Source organism: Oryctolagus cuniculus, chromosome 2 (genome assembly GCF_051225735.1).
Source record: "Oryctolagus cuniculus isolate XC-2025 breed Fujian yellow rabbit chromosome 2, ASM5122573v1, whole genome shotgun sequence".
Taxonomy (NCBI): domain Eukaryota; kingdom Metazoa; phylum Chordata; class Mammalia; order Lagomorpha; family Leporidae; genus Oryctolagus; species Oryctolagus cuniculus.
Window position 1 is genome coordinate 81,358,287 of NC_142868.1, and position 19,781 is coordinate 81,378,067.

The 19,781-nt window shown below is 38.2% G+C and overlaps 1 protein-coding gene and 1 non-coding gene across 3 annotated transcripts in view; both read left to right on the forward strand.

The window, feature by feature from the left end:
* TNKS (tankyrase) overlaps positions 1 to 19,781 on the forward strand; it is a 213,458-nt gene that overhangs the window by 78,191 nt on the left and 115,486 nt on the right. The gene's annotated exons all lie outside the window — the stretch shown is intronic.
* LOC138848854 (U6 spliceosomal RNA) lies at positions 9,306 to 9,409 on the forward strand. The gene has a single exon (XR_011387000.1). It is a non-coding gene; the product is annotated as a U6 spliceosomal RNA (small nuclear RNA).

Sequence of the window (19,781 nt, forward strand, 5' to 3'; positions counted from 1 at the left end):
GTGATAGAAGGTAAGGCAGTGCTCAAACACAAACAGAAACATGTCAGAAGATCACAGAAACCAACTTGAAGTGGGTGCCACTACCCAAATCTGGGACAATCTGACTCTGCATAATGATAGTAGTGAGTTTTATAACCCATTGGTTAAAATAGATATGTTCATACAGTGATAATAAGTGAGTGTATGAATGAATAGAGTGGAAATTTTTCTTGCTGTAGAATGCCCACTAATCACTGTGGACTGACTGTGGACCTAGAATATCCCTATTTGTAACTATCACAGTAGAGGCGGCATTATTAATGCATGCTACATCTCCTGTACCAGGTTTTATGAGCAGCAGTGTGCTTGCATGGTTCTCACCATATCTGCCCAGAGATTGATTATTACCTGGAAAGACAGTGGAGAAATCTGACAGTCTGTTTATTGGGTCATCAGATGAACATCACTGATGAGAGTTAAATAAACCTTGTGTACAATTCATACCTGAGAAAAGACACATCACATTTGTTGTGTTCTAGCCAGGAACACATAAATAAATCTGTAAACATTAGATCAATCCAAATTTAGGAGCATTCTACAAAATAATTATCCTGTATTTTTCAAAAAAGAAAACATATTGACAGATAAAGACTGATAAGTTATTCCAAATTAAAAGGGACTAAGGGGCTATTACAATTAAATGCAAAATGCATAACCTTGGACTGAAGGGGAAAACTGGGAAAGATTTTATTGGAAAAATTGACAAAATTGGAATTTATACTCTATTTTAGATTATAAAAAATTGCTCTAGTGTTACTTGAATTTAATTACTATACTGTAGTGATATAAGAAAATACCCCTCTTTAAGAAATGGGCAACACAGTTTTAAAGGCATAGAGTGATATATTGCAATCTTATTAATTATAAGTAGATAAAGAAAAGATATAAAGTACATGAGCAAAAATATTAAAAACTGATGAACCTGAACAAAGGTTATATAGGAGCACTCTATACTAATTTTATAAATTTTCTGTTTAAAGTGATTTCTAATAAACAAAAATTTAAACTTACCTCTGTGAGCAAATACAGAGTCACAGTGTGGCTGATAAATTATATGGTCACTTTGTCTGAACCAACTTTCCTACTTGACCTTGGATGGCTTCTTTTTTTGTTGTTGTTAAAGATTTATTTATTTGCAAGTCAGAGTTATATAGAGAGGAGAGGCGGAGAGAGAGAGAGGTCTTCCATCAGCTGGTTCACTCCCCAATTGCCCACAACTGCTGTAGCTGCGCCAGTCTGAAACCAGGAGCCAGGAGCTTCTTCCAGGTCTCCCATACGGGTGCAGGGGCCCAAGGACTTGGCCATCTTCTACTGCTTTCCCAGGCTGAAGCAGAGAGCTGGATTGGAAGTGGAGCAGCTGGGACTCAAACCGGCGCCCATATGGGATGCCAGTGCTTCAGGCCAGGGCGTTAACCCTCTGCGCCACAGCGCTGGCCCCTGGTTGGCCTCCTTTTAAAATTACCAGTGTCTAGGAAGAGCTGAACCCCTCCACCCCTTTTTTCTTTTTCTTTCAATTTTGTTTTAACTGCCCTATATGATCTTTTCTGTTTATTATTATTTCAACACTAAATGATTTTTTTTCTATGATCAAAGTTAAAAGTTTCCTTGCCTCGTTTTAGATCAGAACATTTTGTGGGCATTGGTATAATTATTAGATCTCCCTGTTTTTTCAGTTTTATTCTGAGGAAAATTCTTGGGCATTACATTTGTTGAGGCTGTTTGAAAGCAATTCCTATTCCATACCTTTTTGTCTTTTTTTTTTTTTTTTCCACAACGTCAAAGTAGACTCGGTGTTCCTAATTGGGTAAGGATACATTACCTTAGGCAGACACTAGGTAGATGCTGACTAGTTCTTGGGAGGCATTTCATTAGCCTGATTAGTTTTGTACATGTGGCTGTCATAATGGGTGAGGTGAGAGGTGTTTTCTTAGGGAAAGAATCAAGCCTACTTAGAATGTCAGTTATGTAGAGTGTGTTCATCTTGTATATTTGTCCATCAGACCCTGACAGTTTTAGAATTGCTAGACTTTTGTAGAAGTAGATGTTGGAAGTCATCTGAATTAACAGCCTGCCTGAGCATGGAGTGAGAAATAGAGTGACTCGTATGCTCAAGTCTCTGTGAATGCAAAATGTACCATTATTAAAGGAGCAATTTAGCAATATAGACTATCCATGGATTTGTGACGTATCAGAATGTGGTTCTCTCTCGTTTGTATCACACTGCTTTTCTTTCTGAAGATGGGTAAGGTTCTCTGTCCTGGTGTTTGTTTCTGTTCTTTCATTCTTTTCCTTGGGTTGTTTCTTGGTGGGGAAAAATTTATTGCTCTTTATAATTCTAGTTACTCGTATTTGGATTCAGTGTTTGGAAATGTGCTCCAGGTGAGTGAAAGAGACTTTTTCCCCCTCTGTTCATGTTCTTATTTTACCATATGTTGTTTTTCTATTATTCTATTACTCTCCATTGCACTGAGAGTGAATGATATATTGCTTATTACAGACATAAAAATGACTCTTGTTTTTAAGAAGTTATTAGAATGCCAGTGGCAACAACAGATAGACATGGGAGAGTATTCTTTTCTCTGGAAGAGCAACATGGTTTGTGAACTTGTTTGCAATATAAACCTTTTCATTTTATTTTCTCTAATAAGGGACAATAAAATAGCCTCAACTATATTCTTTGTGAGAGAAAAAAAGAAACAAGCCAAGTAGAAACATTAATGATTATTTGTAGAAGAAAAGGCTAGTGAGAAATGGAGAAAGGAAACTCAATTAAAAAGGGGACCAAATTTAAGCTACTTTATATTTAGTATCCTTATATCAAAAGTTTATGATTGTTCCTTTCTCATAAGGCTATACTTTTATACCTACTCTTCTCAGTATTTGAATTCTTAGAGAACAATGGACAAGTTAAAGAACTAGAGTTTCATAGCAAATTTTTGAATCCTTGTAAATATCCCTGTATTTACCCTCATCATGGCTCCCACTTCAATGTTAGTTACTTTCTCAGTTAAAGTACATTTTGGGCCACATGTTATGCTGAAATGGTGTTGTTGATACTTTGAATTGTAAAAGGATTTGCACCCACCCTAAAGATCTTCTCTAATCTCCTGGAGAATAAAACAGCCATGAACATGTTGTCACATCCATGTATTTATATGTATATTTTACATGATTTATATATATTTACATGATTTCTTTTCCTGGGACAAAGGAGATAATATTGTTGAATGATAAGTTTATATAATTTGTTTCTGAAAGAAAGAAAATAGAGATGAGTCTAAATATTTTTTTCTTATTTTAGATCTTTATGTGATACTTTTCAGAGAAAAATGCTAAGACAAAAGTTGGAATGACATTTTTTAAACATGATTTACCAAAGAGTGAAAGCAAAGGTAGTTTAACCTAAGAAATATTTATAAATGTAAAGTAGAAAATTCGTTTCAATGTTTTAGAAGTCTTAAGAACTGGAAAGAGACTGTCATACTATTTATGATGGAAAAAATAGGACAGGGATGTACAGAAAGCCCTGTAAGAGAAGTAAATATATATACAGTGCAGCACACAGGACCAAAGAGCACTTTTGAAAAAAAAAAAAAAACTTTCTACAACCTTAGCTGAAAAGAAGGAAATCCTGTAAATGTTACAGAGAGCAAGGTGAGTGAGGGCCTTAGGTTATACAGACTGTGCGAAGACTGAATTTACAAAATGGCTGCCTTCCAGTAGTGACCCCTCAAAGCAAGTTGTTGCTTTACTCGCTGTATTTTTTTTTTTAATATTTATGTATTTACTTGAAAGTCAGAGTTACACAGAGAAAAGGAGAGGCAGAGAGAGAGAGGTCTTCCATCAGCTGGTTCACTCCCCAATTGGCTGCAATGGCTGGAGTTGCGCTGATCCGAATCCGGGAGCCAGGAGCTTCTTCTGGGTCTCCCACACGGGTGCAGGGTCCCAAGGACTTGGGCCCTCTTCTACTGCTTTCCCAGACCATAGCAGAGAGCTGGATTGGAAGTGGAGCAGCCAGGACCTGAACCGGCACCCACATGGGATGCCAGCACCGAAGGCAATGACTTTACTCACTGTATTTTAAAATTAACTTTCTTCCTATGAACTTGAGTTGAAAAGTATTGCTAGACATTTATCATCACATTTTGCCAAATTGTTGAATTTTGTATGTGATGTGAAGGACCTGAATGTTCTCCATGTTGTTATTTAGTGCAAACCAGAGCATTGCCTTATGGATTCCTTAAAAAATGAGGACAACTTGTTTATTTTTTTAAAATAGATTTATCTTTAATTGGTATGAAAACCAATTAAGCTTTCAAGGAACCCACATTTACAAACTGTAAGTTGTTTAAGCATAACAATAGCTTATGAACAGTTTTTATTGCTGTAATGTGAGAACAGCTTTCTTTTGATTTTAACCACTCTCATTTATCTGTGTTTGAGAATGTAACTACTTTTTTTTTTTTTTTTTGACAGGCAGAGTTAGACAGTGAAAGAGACAGAGAGACAGAGAAAGGTCTTCCTTCCGTTGGTTCACCCCCCAAGTGGCCGCTATGGCCGGCACACTGCGGCCAGCGCACTGCGACACTGCGGCCGGCGCACCGCGCTGATCTGAAGCCAGGAGTCAGGTGCTTCTCCCGGTCTTCCATGCGGGTGCAGGGCCCAAGGACCTGGGCCATTCTCCACTGCACTCCCGGGCCACAGCAGAGAGCTGGACAAGAAAAGGAGCAACCGGGACAGGATCTGGCGCCCCAACCGGGACTAGAACCCGGGGTGCTGGCACCGCAGGTGGAGGATTAGCCTAGTAAGCTGCGGCGCTGGCCGTAACTACTTTTTAATTGAAATGATGAAGTCTGTATGGTCATTTAAAAATATCATACATAAGACTTTCACTATTTAGTTATGTTTATCTAAGCCTCTGTTTGTTTGGCTTTCTGGTTTTTCTTAAATATTTTTCAGCCACGTACCCTTCCACTATGTAGGGAACAGTAACATATATTTACCACGTTTTTATGTATTTAATGCAGCTTAATAACTTATCTATCTTGATTTAGTTAAATGGACCTAATTAACTGCCGAGGCTATTCCTTGGACACTAGGAGGTTTTCTTAATGTATGACAGGATTTGGGTTTGTTATTGTATTGGGGTGACAGGGTAAGTTGAAGGGTATAGGAAAGCAAAAGGGCTGGATATTTCCAGTCCTTATACTTCCTTTACTTACTGAATATTTCCAGTCCCTATACTTAGAATCTTACTTATTTTTCCTTAAAATATTTGTTTATACCTATGAGTATACCATATCTTCCAGTAGTTGTGTAAAGCTTGATGCTACAGAAGACCAGTTAGAGAAGTTCATGGGCAATTGGAGATAATGCTTTTACTTACTCAACAAAGGATAATTATAGGCAGGGTGGGGTATTTCCTTAACATATGGCTATATTATTCAGCTAGTTAATGGAAAACTGTTCACTCAAAGCATTTTGTTTAGACTAAATGGTCCCCTGAATTGTAAAGTAAATCTCGATTTAACTGGGTTCATTATATTCAAGAATTTATCTTCAATTTTATGGATGTTTATGATTGAGAATTAAATCTGACATAGTTAAGAGTGCTCTGAATACAGGTTCATCATTTTAAAAAATTTCAAATTTGTGTTTAGCTAATTGGTAGAAATAATATTCTTTCATTTTCAATTAAATATTCCTTATGAGAATAAAAAATAGCCCTTTTTTTTACTGGAACTGGCTTGGTGTTCTGCTGGTGGACCTGAACAGTTTCACAGAACACCAGAATGAGACAGGTCACTGAAGACCGTGATGACGCAGTAGAACCAAAGTCACTTCATAAACTACAACATACAAACATTCTCCTCATCTAGCTCTTTGGAATGTTAGCTTTTTTTACCCTCGTCATTGAATTGCCCCCATTTTCTAATAGCATTTAATCTAGAACAAACCCTTGCTTCCTAGATCTTCCAACCAAAGCCCAAATGCTATCCTAATAGATTATAGATTCTTTCTGACACTTTGATACTGAGATGGCCGAGTGTTCACCACACTGTGGGACCTCCTGGCCCTGCAGTAGAGTTTCATCTGTTCAGCTACAGGTGTATTCCTGTTCATCACTGGCTGAAGAGTGTTGACACTTTCCTTAAGATGCAGATTATCCCCCCAGCATTCAGGGTTGAGTGCTTCCTTAATTTCTTATATACATGTATTCTTATATACATGTATATTTTTAATTCTACACATTTCTTAACACTTGAATGTTTGCTAGCATCATTACAGTTGTTTAGTGCATAAAGATAAAAAGGCAGTATCTCTGCCCTCTAGACGTTTCTAACTAAACAATTAATATACTTTTACTTAACAATAAAAATTAGTCTGATTTATTTACAGATCTTTCTCCTTTACAATTGTCCTCCTTTTTTTTAACCATACTTTGGCAAAACACATAAAATTTCTTGAAATTTTGTTTATTTTATATAAGGTATGGGATTCTCGTTACCTTTGCATAATACCTTTATGAGACTTAAGTGTTTGGAACTGATTCACAAAACTCTAGTGCCATAGAATATTTCCTAACGTTATTTTAAAAAACCAAAACATCTTTCTGAGAATGCATTTTTTCATGTGTGTGCAGAAGAGACACGCACTTTGCAACTCAGTCATAATGATTTACACAGATCCACTGATGACCAGATATAATGATATATTATGGTCTTTTCCTGAAAGAAAGTCTGGAATCACTGTTAGTTCTATCATCTGTCCTAGGATATTCCTACCTCTTTGTCATTTCATATAAGATGTGAGTTTTTTAGTTTGAATTGTGTTATAAAAACTAAGATCTCACACAAAGCAATGTTCATAGTTTTGCTATTTAGCAAATAGCCTCACCAAGCATTCCAAATCACTGAACTCCTGAGATTTAAAAATTTTATACTTCGGGCCGGCACTGTGGCTCAGCGGGTTATCGCCCTGGCCTGAAGCACCAGCATCCCATATGGGTGCCGGTTTGAGACCCGGCTGCTCCACTTCCAATCCAGCTCTCTGCTATGGCCTGGGATAGCAGTAGAAGATGGCCCAAGTCCTTGGGACCCTGCCCCTGCGTGGGAGACCCAAAAGAAGCTCCTGGCTCCTGGCTTAGGATTGGCGTAGCTCCGGCCAATTGAGGAGTGAACCAGTGGATGGAAGACCTCTTTCTCTTGGCCTCTCCTCTCTGTCTGTAATTCTTTCAAATAAATAAATAAATAAATCTTAAAAAAACACAAAAATTTTATACTTCCAAAAATCTAAAGATTATCAAGATGAGAAAATTCAGGCTGTTAAGAACCCAAACGTAACATACTGAACTTTTGTACCAATTACAGACCTCTTTGAGGTGGACTTTGTAGACTTGTCACCATTCCTAGATAATTATTTGCAGAAGGCATGCTACATATGGCTGATTCTGTCATTTAAACCAGATTTACTCAAAATGAACATGTGGTTCATAAGAGATTGAGAGATTATGTAGAGAAATGGTTTTTAGTATTTGAACAGTGGTAGGTCTCCGTAATTATAGCATTCTCTTGCAGGGGTGGGGACCGTTCAGTCTGTGGGCTGTATAAGACCTGCAGCCCTGTGAGGGCAGCCACAGGTGGGATTCAGAATTCCATAAATGAATAGCAGGCTGATATTTAAGTTGATAATTTTGTATAGCCCAAAATATTGTTCTAAATATCCAAATGACCCTTGGCAGAAAAGGGTTCCCCACCCCTTCAGAATATTGTGACTCTTATTAATCACAATTTAAAATGAGAGTTTATTGGAAACAATTTTCACAAACAATTTAAATTTTTCTTGCATCTAAATGCTGTTTTGGCTAGGGAAAAATAATTTGAGATGGTGGCACAGGGTGAACCAGAGTAAATGTCATCCTTTATAAATGCGACCAGCCATGAACTAATCAGCTATATAATTTGTCAGACATTTTTATTTTTAGGAAGAAATTGTTTGGTTTGGGGGCGTTTTTATGTTGTTTTCAAATTTGCTTATTTGAGAGGCAGACACACACACACACACACACACACACACAGAGTCAGTCCGTTCCATCTACTGGTTCATTCCTCAAATACTCACAGTGGCCAGGACCGGGTTGAGGCTGAAGCCAGGGGTCAGGAACACAATACAGATCTCCCACATGGGTGGCAGAAACTCCAGTGCTTGAGCCATCACCACTGCTTCCCTGAGTCTGCATTAGCAAGAAGCTGGAGTTAGGAGCCAGAGATAGGTAGAACCCAGGAACAGGTATAGCCTGTGGACCTCTTTTTTTTTTTTTTTTTTTTTTGGATAGGTAGAGTTATAGACAGAGAGAGAGAAAGTTCTTACTTCCGTTGGTTCACTCCCCAAATGGCCGCCATGGCCGGTGCTGTGCCTATCTGAAGCCAGGAGCCAGGTGCTTCCTCCTGGTCTCCCATGCGGGTGCTGGGCCCAAACACTTAGGCCATCCTCCACTGCCCTCCTGGACCACAGCAGAGAGCTGGAGACTGGCGTCCATTTGGGTTGCCAGCACCTCAGGCGGAGGATTAACCTACTGCGCCATGGCACCGGCCCCCGGGGGCCGGGTCTTTGTCTTTACTTGATACTAATATTGCCCTGCTTTTTTTTTGGTTTGCATTTGCATAGTATCTTTTCCCTCATCGCCTCCATAGTTCACACACATGTTTTTTAACAGATACAACTGTTGGGTTTTTTAAAAGCACATTTTTAAAACGTTCTTTGAGGTTTTTGACAGGAAAATTCAACCTACTTGTATTCCATTAAGTTATAAGCTCTGCAAAGCAAAGATTTTTGTCGGTTTTGTTTACTGATACATTCCCTGTACTTAGAGTGATGCTTTTAATGAATAATGATAAATGATGCATTTTATCATGTCATTTTATTTGAAGTTTTTTTCTTTACTATTTTATAGCATTTAAAAATTTACTTTAATGACTTAAATAAGTTTCTTGTCTTTCTCCTTCCTGATCTGTTTTTAAAAATTCAGCAGTTTGACTAATAGTTGTCTTCGTTTCCTTACCACCTATATTTAACTCTGTTTTTGCAGTTTTACATTGATTTAGCAAAATGCTCATGTTTCCCCAAACATTTTTATTTGCTGATTCCTCCCTCCAACCCCACCCTAGTTTTTGCAATTTTCTCGTAGCTTAGGACGTTAGGTCTAGACTGGTAGCACAGTCTCTTTTCATTTTAGAAATTCCTGCTTCACAGAGTTTCCTGCTGTGGTGCTTGCTCTGGCAGCTCATGGGCTCAAATTGGAACAATGCAGAAAAGATCAGGATGACTCCTATACAAGGTTGAGCAAATTTGTGAAGTTCTGTTTTTGTCTGTTTTTATAATCAATGTCAAGTTGCTGTTGTCTCAAAACAGCTTTTATAACTAAAATATTTTTGTACGTCTCTTGGTAACTGCAAAGCAAAAATTTATAATATACTTACCAAAAGTAATAAGCAAGGAATCAAGACATACTACTAAAGAAAATCACTTAGCCACAAAAGGAGGATTGTAAGAAAGGGAGAAAGAATGGAAATACAGTAACTCTAGAAAAGAAGAATTTAAATGACAGTAGTAAGACCTCACCTATCAATAATTACCTTAAATGTAAATAGATTAAATTCACCAATCAAAAGGCATGGAGTGACTGCACTGAAAACAAAAACAAGATCCAGCTATTTTCAGCTTATAGGAAACTCATCTAACTTCTAAGGACACACATAGGTTGAAAGTAAAAGGATGGAATGAGATATTCTGTGCAAATGGAACCCAAAAGAAAGCAAGAATAGCCATACTTGCATCAGATAAATGAATTTTAAATCAAAAGTAATAGAGACAAGGAAAATCATTATATTATGATGAATTCAATTCAGAAACAAAAAATGAAAGTTAGAAATATATATGCTCCCAATAACATATCACTAAGATATATAAAATAAATATTAATCGATCCAAAGGGAGTGAAAGATTGTAGTACAATAATAGTGTGGGATTTTAGCACTCCATTTTCAAAAGTAGACAGATCATCTAGAGAGAAAATCAAAGAAACAGCAGTTAAATGGCACCTGAGAACAATTGCACCTTACAGATGGCTATAGAATGTTTCACCCAACAGCGACAGAATACAAATTTTTCTTAACAGCATTTGGAACATTCTCCAGGATAGTTCACCTGATAGGTCACAAAACAGGTCTAAATAAATTTTTATTTTTTTTTCAAAGATTTATTTATTTATTTATTTGAAAGAGTTACAGAGAGAGGTAGAGACTTAGAGAGAGAGGTCTTCCATCTGCTGGTTTACTCCCCTTATGGCCGCAACAGCCGGAGCTGCGCCGAACCAAAGCCAGGAGTCAGGAACTTCTTCCAGGTCTCCCATATGGGTGCAGGGGCCCAAAGACCTGGGCCATCCTCCACTGCCATCCCAGGCCATAGCAGAGAGCTGAATCGAAAGAAGAGTAGCAGGGACTCGAACTGGTGCCCATATGGGATGCTGGTGCTTCAGGCCAGGGTGTTAACCCACTGCACCACAGTGCCAGCCCCCCCCCCCCTTTTAAAAGATGTTATTCTAAATAAAATTTTAAAATATACAAATTATTTTGAGTATTTTTTCTGACCACACTACAAGAAAACTAGAAATCAGTAATATTATTATAATAGTTTAGAATATTATATGTATATTATATAAAATAATATAACACATAGAAATTAAATATCTTACTTCTGAGCCATTAATGGATCAAGGAAGAAATGAAGAAGGCTATTTTAAAATATTTTGAAACGAGTGAAAATGGAAACATAACATACCAAAATCTATGGTATACAGCAAGAGTAGTTCTAAGAGGGAAGTTTAGAGCAATTGATTCTGTCTTCAAGAAGGCAAAAAGAAGGGCAGGCGTTGTTGTGCAGCAGATTGAGCCACCACTTAGAACACCCACGTCCCATGCCGGAGGGCCTGCTTTGAGTCTCAGTGACTTTGAGCTCCTGAGCCGACTTCCTGCTCATGTGCCCGGGAGCCAACAGATGATGGCCTAAGTTTTGGGTTCCTGCCACACGTGTGGGACACCTGGATGGAGAACAATTCAAAATTAGTAGAAGGAAAGAAATAATAAATCTCACAACAGAAATACATGAAATAGCAAAAAAGAATTAAACCAAGAACTGGTTCTTTGCAAAGATTTTTTAAAATGACAAAACACTTAGACTATTTCAGAAAAAAGGAGCAATACATCAAATAAAAGCAGAGATGAAAAAGCAGACATTACTGACACCACAGAAATACAAAGTATTGTTGGAGATTATTATAAACAGTTTTGCAGCAACAAATCATTTAACCCAGAAGAAACAAACAAGTTCCTCAACAAATACAACTCACCCAAAATTGAATTGTGAAGAAATAGCGTGCCTAAATTTATCAATAAAAAGTGATAGATTGAATCAGTATTGAAGTCTCCTATCAAAGAAAAGTCTGGACTAGATGGCTTTCTTGTTGAATTCTACCAAACATTTAAGAAATTAACATCAATTCTTCTTAAATTTTTCCAAAAGAATAGAAGAGAAGGGAATTTTCTCAAACTCATTCTAAAGGCCAGCATTACTCTTATACCAAAACAAAACCAGACAAGGACATAGCCAAAAAAGAAAAGCCAAAGACCAATAGCCTTCATGAATGAATACACATAGAAAAATTTTCAACAAAATACTAGTAAACTGAATCCACCAGCCTCCTTTGCTGGCACCGCAAGGCGGAGGATTAGCCTAGTGAGCCGCAGCGCCGGCCAAGGCTATACTTTTATACCTACTCTTCTCAGTATTTGAATTCTTAGAGAACAATGGACAAGTTAAAGAACTAGAGTTTCATAGCAAATTTTTGAATCCTTGTAAATATCCCTGTATTTACCTTCATCATGGCTCCCACTTCAATGTTAGTTACTTTCTCAGTTAAAGTACGTTTTGGCCACATGTTATGCTGAAATGGTGTTGTTGATACTTTGAATTGTAAAAGGATTTGCACCCTAAAGATCTTCTCTAATCTCCTGGAGAATAAAACAGCCATGAACATGTTGTCACATCCATGTATTTATATGTATATTTTACATGATTTATATATATTTACATGATTTCTTTTTCTGGGACAAAGGAGATGATATTGTTGAATGATAAGTTTAATGATAAGTTTATATAATTTGTTTCTGAAAGAAAGAAAATAGAGATGAGTCTAAATATTTTTTTCTTATTTTAGATTTTTTTTTTTTTTTGGACAGGCAGAGTGGACAGTGAGAGAGAGAAACAGAGAGAAAGGTCCTCCTTTTTTAGTAAACTGAATCCACCAGCACATAAAAAGCATTATTCACTATGTTTTTGTAATTATTGATAAGTGATGTCTTACTGCTATCATTTAGATTCTAGTTTTTACAGAACTAGAAAAAAAAAGTAGGTTAAATTTGTGTGGGATCACAAAAGGTCTTGAATGGCCATAGCAGTCTTGAAGATAAAGAAGGAAAGCAGGAGACATTATACTACAGTAATTAAAATAGACTGGCATTGGCATAAAAACAGACTCAGATGAGTAGAACAGAATAAAGACCTATAAATAAAACCCACATCTCTACAGCCACCCAATCTTTGATAAAAATGCAGAGAGCATGCATTTGGAAAAGGAGTCTTCACCCGGCCAGTATGCAGCAGGCTAATCATGGCCTGTGATGCCAGTATCCCATATTGGAGTGCCAATTCAAGTTTCAAGTCCTGGCTGCCCTACTTCCAATCCATCTCCATGCTAGTGTGCTTGAGATAGCAGTGGAAGATGGCCCTTGGTGAGAGACACCCAGATGGAGTTCCAGGCTCCTGACTTTGTACTGGTCCCATCCTCAGTCCAGCCATTTGGAGTGAACCAATGGGTAGTGTCGCTCCCCCTCTTCATGGAGGAACGACACTAAGCCCTGCCTAGGCTTCATATCCGAGTCACGGCACCATTATGTCGCTCCCCCTCTTCGTGGAGGAACGACACAGGACCCTGCGCTGTTCTGTCTGTCTGCTCGGCCCTCCCCGGGTTTGCTGCTGGTTCTTCCCGGGTTGGCTACTATCCCTTCCACCTCCGTGGAAGGGCAGTTCCCCCTGGCCACATTCCCCACTTCCGCAGGGGAGCGGCACACTGCCGGCCGGCTCGTCTCGGGGGCTGCACAGGTGTTCCCCTTAGATGTTCCCCTTAGATGTTCCTGGTGCATGCCGTCTCTCTCCTCCTTTATAGTCCTCCTCTGCCAATCCCAACTCGGCTGCCCACACGCCGAGTACGCTGCTCTCCTCCAATCAGGAGCAAGTCCTACAGTTTATTGGTTGAACTGGAGGCAGCTGTGCAGAAGCTGTTTACTTCTCTCCCAGCGCCATATTGTGGGAGAGCAGATGCATAGAATAAGTCTTAATTCCAGTAACTCAGTCTAGTCCGGATTGCTCCCCACAGGGTAGAAGATCTCTCTCTCTTTCTCTCTGTTACTCTGCCCTTTAAATAAATAAATCCTACAAAATAAATGAATAAAAGGAGTCTTTTTAATAAATGGCGCTAGGGAAGTTGGGTATCCACATGCAGAAGAATGAAACTAGACCTGCACATCTCACCATGGGAAAAATCAAGTGAGAATGGACTAAGACCTGACTATTAGATCTGAGTCTTTGAAACTACTAGAAGAGGGGAAATTCTTCAGGATGTTGGAATGCCAAAGATTTTTTTTTATTTTTTTTGGGTATGGAACTCCAAAAGCCAGGAAACAAAAGCAAATTTCATAAGCTAAAAGAGTTTCTGCACAGCAAAAGAAACAATCGACACAGTGAAGAGACAACCTATAGAATGGGAATGATATTTGCAAGCTATAGTTTACTACTGCAGTTTACTACTGCATTCTCATTGTCTACTTAGACCTGTTTATATATCACAAATTAATTTCTCATTTGTTTTTACTTGATTTAACTTAAAACTATTTTGTTTTGGATTTAAAGTATTTTTGATTTTTCTAACCTGTCTTTAACACTCTGTAGGAAGGATAATTTATCTATGATAACATAATTTTATGATCGGCATCTCTTTCATCTTTGTCCAATGATCTATAGATTTTATTTATTGTCTCATTTCTATTATTGTAAATAGAAATTGGCTTCTAGTCTAATTCTCTCTTCTTTATAGTTTGTTTTTTTCTTTATAATTTTGAGATTTTTCTCAGTTCCATACTTGTTTCTAATTTTTATGAAATCATATTGTATAACTGGAGACTCATTTCTTTAGCTCTACAAAATGTTTCCTTTTAAATGAAGTTAGTAGTAAATGACATGTATCCAGGTTTGTTGTCACAAACTCATGGAATCTCTGGATTAAATGAACCTTAAAGTTCTTTTAGATCAGGCAATCTTCTAGTACTTGAACATTTCAATAACCAAATGCATTCATCCCTTCTTATCCACTGGGGATACATTCCAAGACCCCAGCAGAAGTCTAAAACCACAAATAGAACAGAATCTTAAATATACCATGCTTTTTTTCCTATTAGTTTATAAATTAGGTACCATCAATGGAACAAATTATAACAAAATGGAACAGTTATAACATATACTACAATAAAGTTACAGCATCATACTCTTACACTTTGGGGCTTTTAAGTAAAATAAGGATTACTTGACAATGTACTTTGGTACTGCTGCAGTCAGGTAACCCAGACAGCTGGTAAGTGAGTAATGGTTGGGTAACGTTGAATACACTGGACAAAGGGATGAATCACATCCCCAGCAGGAGCAGGGCAGTGCAGGATTCCACCACTCCACTGAGAATGGCACAACATTTAAAATTTATGAGTTGTTTATTTCTGGAATTCTGCATTTAATATTTTTGGACCACATTTGACCATGGGAAACCAAAACCAAATAAAACAAACCATGGGTATGTGAAACCATGGAAAAGGGAGAGCCTTATAGTTTTCTAGGTCACACTTAAATAAGATGCTTAGCCATCCAACTCAATTTGTTTTATTATAGGTCTTGATACTTTGTTAGGTCTTTTACTTTGAATTTAAATCTAGCATCTTATAACCTTCTCCATTAATTCTAAGTTTATCCTTTAGGGTCCTATAAGGAAACCTGCTCCTTTTATAACCTGGCTGTTCTTCCAAGTATTGACAAGAGAGCTATCATGCAACTTTGGCCATATTTCCTCACAAATGAGAAAAAAATCTGTACATTCTTAGCGTGTATACATATAGCATAAAAACTGTGGGCTTTTTTTTATATTCTAGGGATTGTACATGTCCTACTTTGCCTAGGTAGCTTTGGGTTCATTGTTACACATATGCTGTCAATGTTTTTATCTTCATAGAGGTCAACAGATAAAGTATTTTGTAGATATTTGTGCAATGCAGTGTAGACATGAATTCTTTTACCACCCAGTTTTTTACTTTGGAGCAGAAAAATACAAAGATTTTTAATTTACAAAAGAGAATTGGTGATGTGATGTGAAATCTTAATATACTTTAGTAGGTGGTGGCTGGGCAGCAGCAGAATAAAGATGAATAACTGGGGTATTGATCAGTTTTGCTAAGTATTTTCTCATCTCCCAATGGCAAGGTATTAACTGTCATCTTAGGAAAATTAGAAAGGTTTTGGAACTCACATTACACAGTGACTTTCTGCCTGTTACCATCTTGCAGGAAAAGGTTCCAGTGTTACACCCTTGCCCCTCCATATCCATAGGGATTTGTTTCAAGATACCCCTCCTTGGATACCAGAATCCACAGATGCCCAAGTCTCTTACTTAAAAAGATGTAGTATTTGCCTGAACCTATGCACGCCCTCCCACATATTTTAAGTCATCTCTAATTTATAATATCTAATACAAAATAAATAGTTGTTATGCTACATGATTAAGAAATAGCCTGTTCCTGTTCAGTACAGGTACAAGTGTTTTTTTGCAAATGTCTTGGACACATGGTTGGTTGAATCCATGGATGTAGATGGATGTAGAACCCACAGTTAACAAGGACCAACTGTACAAAGTATAACTTTGCAAAATAATATCTAGCAAATCAGCACACATGGACTCATACCCCCCCCACACACACACTTCTGACCTCCATCTAGGTAGAATTTCCTCTGTTCATTTTGTACAATAATTATGCTCATTTGATGCCTCCTGATGGCCACAGAAGAGAGTGCTATCTACTTGGGAGAATGATACTGTTGTTGCTGAGAACAAACTAGAAAATAGTTGTATTTTTCCCCCTTTTCCTTAGTTTTTCTTGAGCAAAAGTACAGAAAAATGAAATATTCTAAATAAGAAAACATGTCAAAATTTAGAAAATTTGAAGCATTATAAGGAGGTAATAACCCAGGTGAGTTCTCAGCTGTAGTAACTTGCTATGTCAGTTTTTTGTTACCATAACAAAATCCCTAAAGCAGGTTACTTTATAAAGAAAAAAAGTTAATTTTAACTGTCTAAGATCAGGTGGGCTCTATTGGTTCGGCCTCTAGTGATGGCATTCTTTTTTTTTTTTTTTTTTTTTTTTTAATTTTTTGACAGGCATAGTTAGTGAGAGAGAGAGAGAGAGAGAAAGGTCTTCCTTCCATTGGTTCACTCCCCAAATGGCCGCTATGGCCAGCACGTTGTGCCCATCCGAAGCCAGGAGCCAGGAGCTTCCTCCTGGTCTCCCATGCAGGTGCAGGGCCCAAGCATTTGGTCCATCCTCCACTGCACTCCTGCGCCACAGCAAAGAGCTGGAGCAGAAGAGGAGCCACCAGGACTAGAACCCGGCGCCCATATGGGATGCCGGTGCCACAGGCGGGGATTAACCAAGTGAGCCCCGTGATGGCATTCTTACTGACAAGAGTCCTAAGGTCCAGAGGGCATCACGTGGCAAGAGACAGGGAGCACAGTGTGTGTCTGTGTGGTCTCATTCTCTTACTGCTTTCAAAGCCACCAGGATTCAGTCATGGGGCTGGACCCAGAGGGAGCAATTAATTTATTCTAAAGGCCCCAACTCTAAACACCATAATAGGATTAAGTCTCTGCCCTCTTAGCACTGTTAACTAAGACTTTGGAGACCAAACTTCCGAGTTTAGAGACTCAGAGAGATGAAAACATTCAAACCTCAGCATAATTTCTGCAGTGAACCGGTTGCTCCTGCCTCTGTGCTTCGTAACATGTTTGACATTGTATAAAAAAAATCATCTGTGGGTCTGTCTTGGATTTCTTGAAGTCAGGGGCCATTTCTTATATTCATTCTTACATTTCCAATTTGTTTTAATGAATAAAGAGAAATATTTGTCTTCCTGGCTTTCCCATCCCTGGAATCATAGATCTTTCTTAAAAAGAGTGCCTTATCTAGGATGAAACTGTATTGAAAAGACAGAGCAATCTATGGTATCTAGACTTAGAAATAAGAATGAAAGTATCATAGGAGTGCATAGGAAACCCCTGGGAAGAAAACACAATAGTACAAGATTAGGGTATAGATTCAGAAAATAGTGGTATAGCTAAAACAGGATAACACAAATTTGGATGAGGCAATTTGAATTTGTTGAATGAAAGTGTTGGGCTTTTGATTCAGTGAAAAGTTATTACAGGTATATACATATAAATTTTCCAGTACCAAGGTTGACTTGCTGTAACTTGCTGGCTTTTTGAAACATCACTTAGATCTGAGAACAAGGCAATTATTCTTTAGGAGAGAGCTATTTGAATTACTTTGGGAAGGAAAAAAAATTAACAGTAGTCAATAAACTAATAAAAAATGAGCCATTTGTATTATGGGAAGAACTTGCTATTTCATCTTCTGTTTCTCTGGAGAATACAAAACAAAATAGAAGATAAAATGAAGATATGTCATTTTTTTAGAGGTCATGTAGAGATTCTTTTATACACTTCACTGATAGAATATAACCTATACTAAAAATAAATAATAACTAATGGCCTTTTATTTGAAATAATGCAAAATTTCATGTAAGCAAAACAACTGCAGACAGGCTTCCCCGCATTTTGAGAAATGGAGTAAAATAAATAGCCACAGTTGAATATTATGTATTCAACCTTAATAAGAGCTTTTATTTGAATATATAAGTAAAACATACTGTGGCAGTGACTGTCCTGTGCATAGGTTCATGCATATCTTGTTGAATGCCATCAGTGAAAGACAGGTCTGCCTGTGTGTTTTTAAAGAGAAATTGGATAAGTTGAGGTCTGCTCTTGATTTGATACTGTTGTGAAATGGAGCGATTCGGTAGTTTAGAAATATCTGTTCAGAAAGCAGGAGGAATGATGGCAAGCCGGTGATGTCATCCTCAAGAAATCAAGTCACTCAGAAATAAAGGATTGCTTTTCAGGCATAGCTGTGGTGTAGCCTTGCATAGAAACATTGTGTGTGTGGCTTTGTCTGTGTCCTGTTGCAAATGGTCACTATCGCAGAGCAGACTTGTACTCCTAGGGCTAATGGTGAGGGTTAATCTGCAACGATTTTTATTTTTTTTTATTTTTAATTTCTTTTTTTTTGACAGGCAGATTTAGACAGTGAGAGAGAGACAGAGAGAAAGGTCTTCCTTCCGTTGGTTCACCCCCCAAATGGCCGCCATGGCCGGCGCTGCCAGGAGCCAGGTGCTTCTCCTGGTCTTCCATGCGGGTGCAGGACCCAAGGATCTGGGCCATCCTCCACTGCCCTCCTGGGCCACAGCAGAGAGCTGGACTGGAAGAGGAGCAACAGGGACAGAATCCGGCGCCCCAACCAGACTAGAACCTGGTGTGCCGGCGCCGCAGGCAGAGGATTAGCCAAGTGAGCCGCAGCGCTGGCCTTTATTTTTAATTTCTGCCAGACTTTAAAATGTGACTAATGTGCATATTAACCTTCAGTCAAGTTTTGTAAGGATTATTACGTTTCCGGGTTGGTATATTTCTGTGGGTAAATAAAAATATACCAAGATTGATTGGCATTTTGTGAAATTATTTTATGTAATTTAAAGTAAATATTAAGTTAAAATTAAGGAAAAAACTAAATAAGTATGGAATGAATCTTTATTTTCATTTTGGCTTCTCATCACTAACACCAGGACATAATTGCAGCTGTTAGAACTCACCAGCTGATGGGGCTGGTGCTGTGGCGCAGTGGGTTAACGCCCTGGCCTGAAGCGCCAGCATCCCATATGGGCACCGGTTTGAGGCCCGGCTGCTCCACTTCCGATCCAGCTCTCTGCTGTGGCTTGGAAAAGCAGTGGAGGATGGCCCAAGTGCTTGGGCCCCTGCACCCACGTGGGAGACCCGGAGGAAGCTCCTGGCGCCCGGCTTCGGATCAGCACAGTTCCAGCCGTTGCAGCCATCTAGGGGGTGAACTATTGATGGACGACCGCTCTCTCTCTTTCTCTCTTTCTCTCTTTCTGCCTCTCCTCTCTCTGTGTAACTCTGACTTGCAAATAAATAAATCTTTAAAAAAAAAAAAAAAGAACTCACCAGCTGGGCTATTAGGAACTGTTAAATATTCATATGACAGGAACCTGTTACCATTATATACTTCTTTTGGAGGGAGACTTTCTCTTTAATGTAGATGTTTACTCCAGGTAAGTTTTAATAAGATTCCTTTTTTGTGAGCAGTCAGAGGGGCTTTGCTGAACTGAAGAGGAACTGATTCTTCCACATAGTTTTTCTAATTATCATCCTCTGAATAGCTTTCACTGTTTTCTTAGAAGTAATT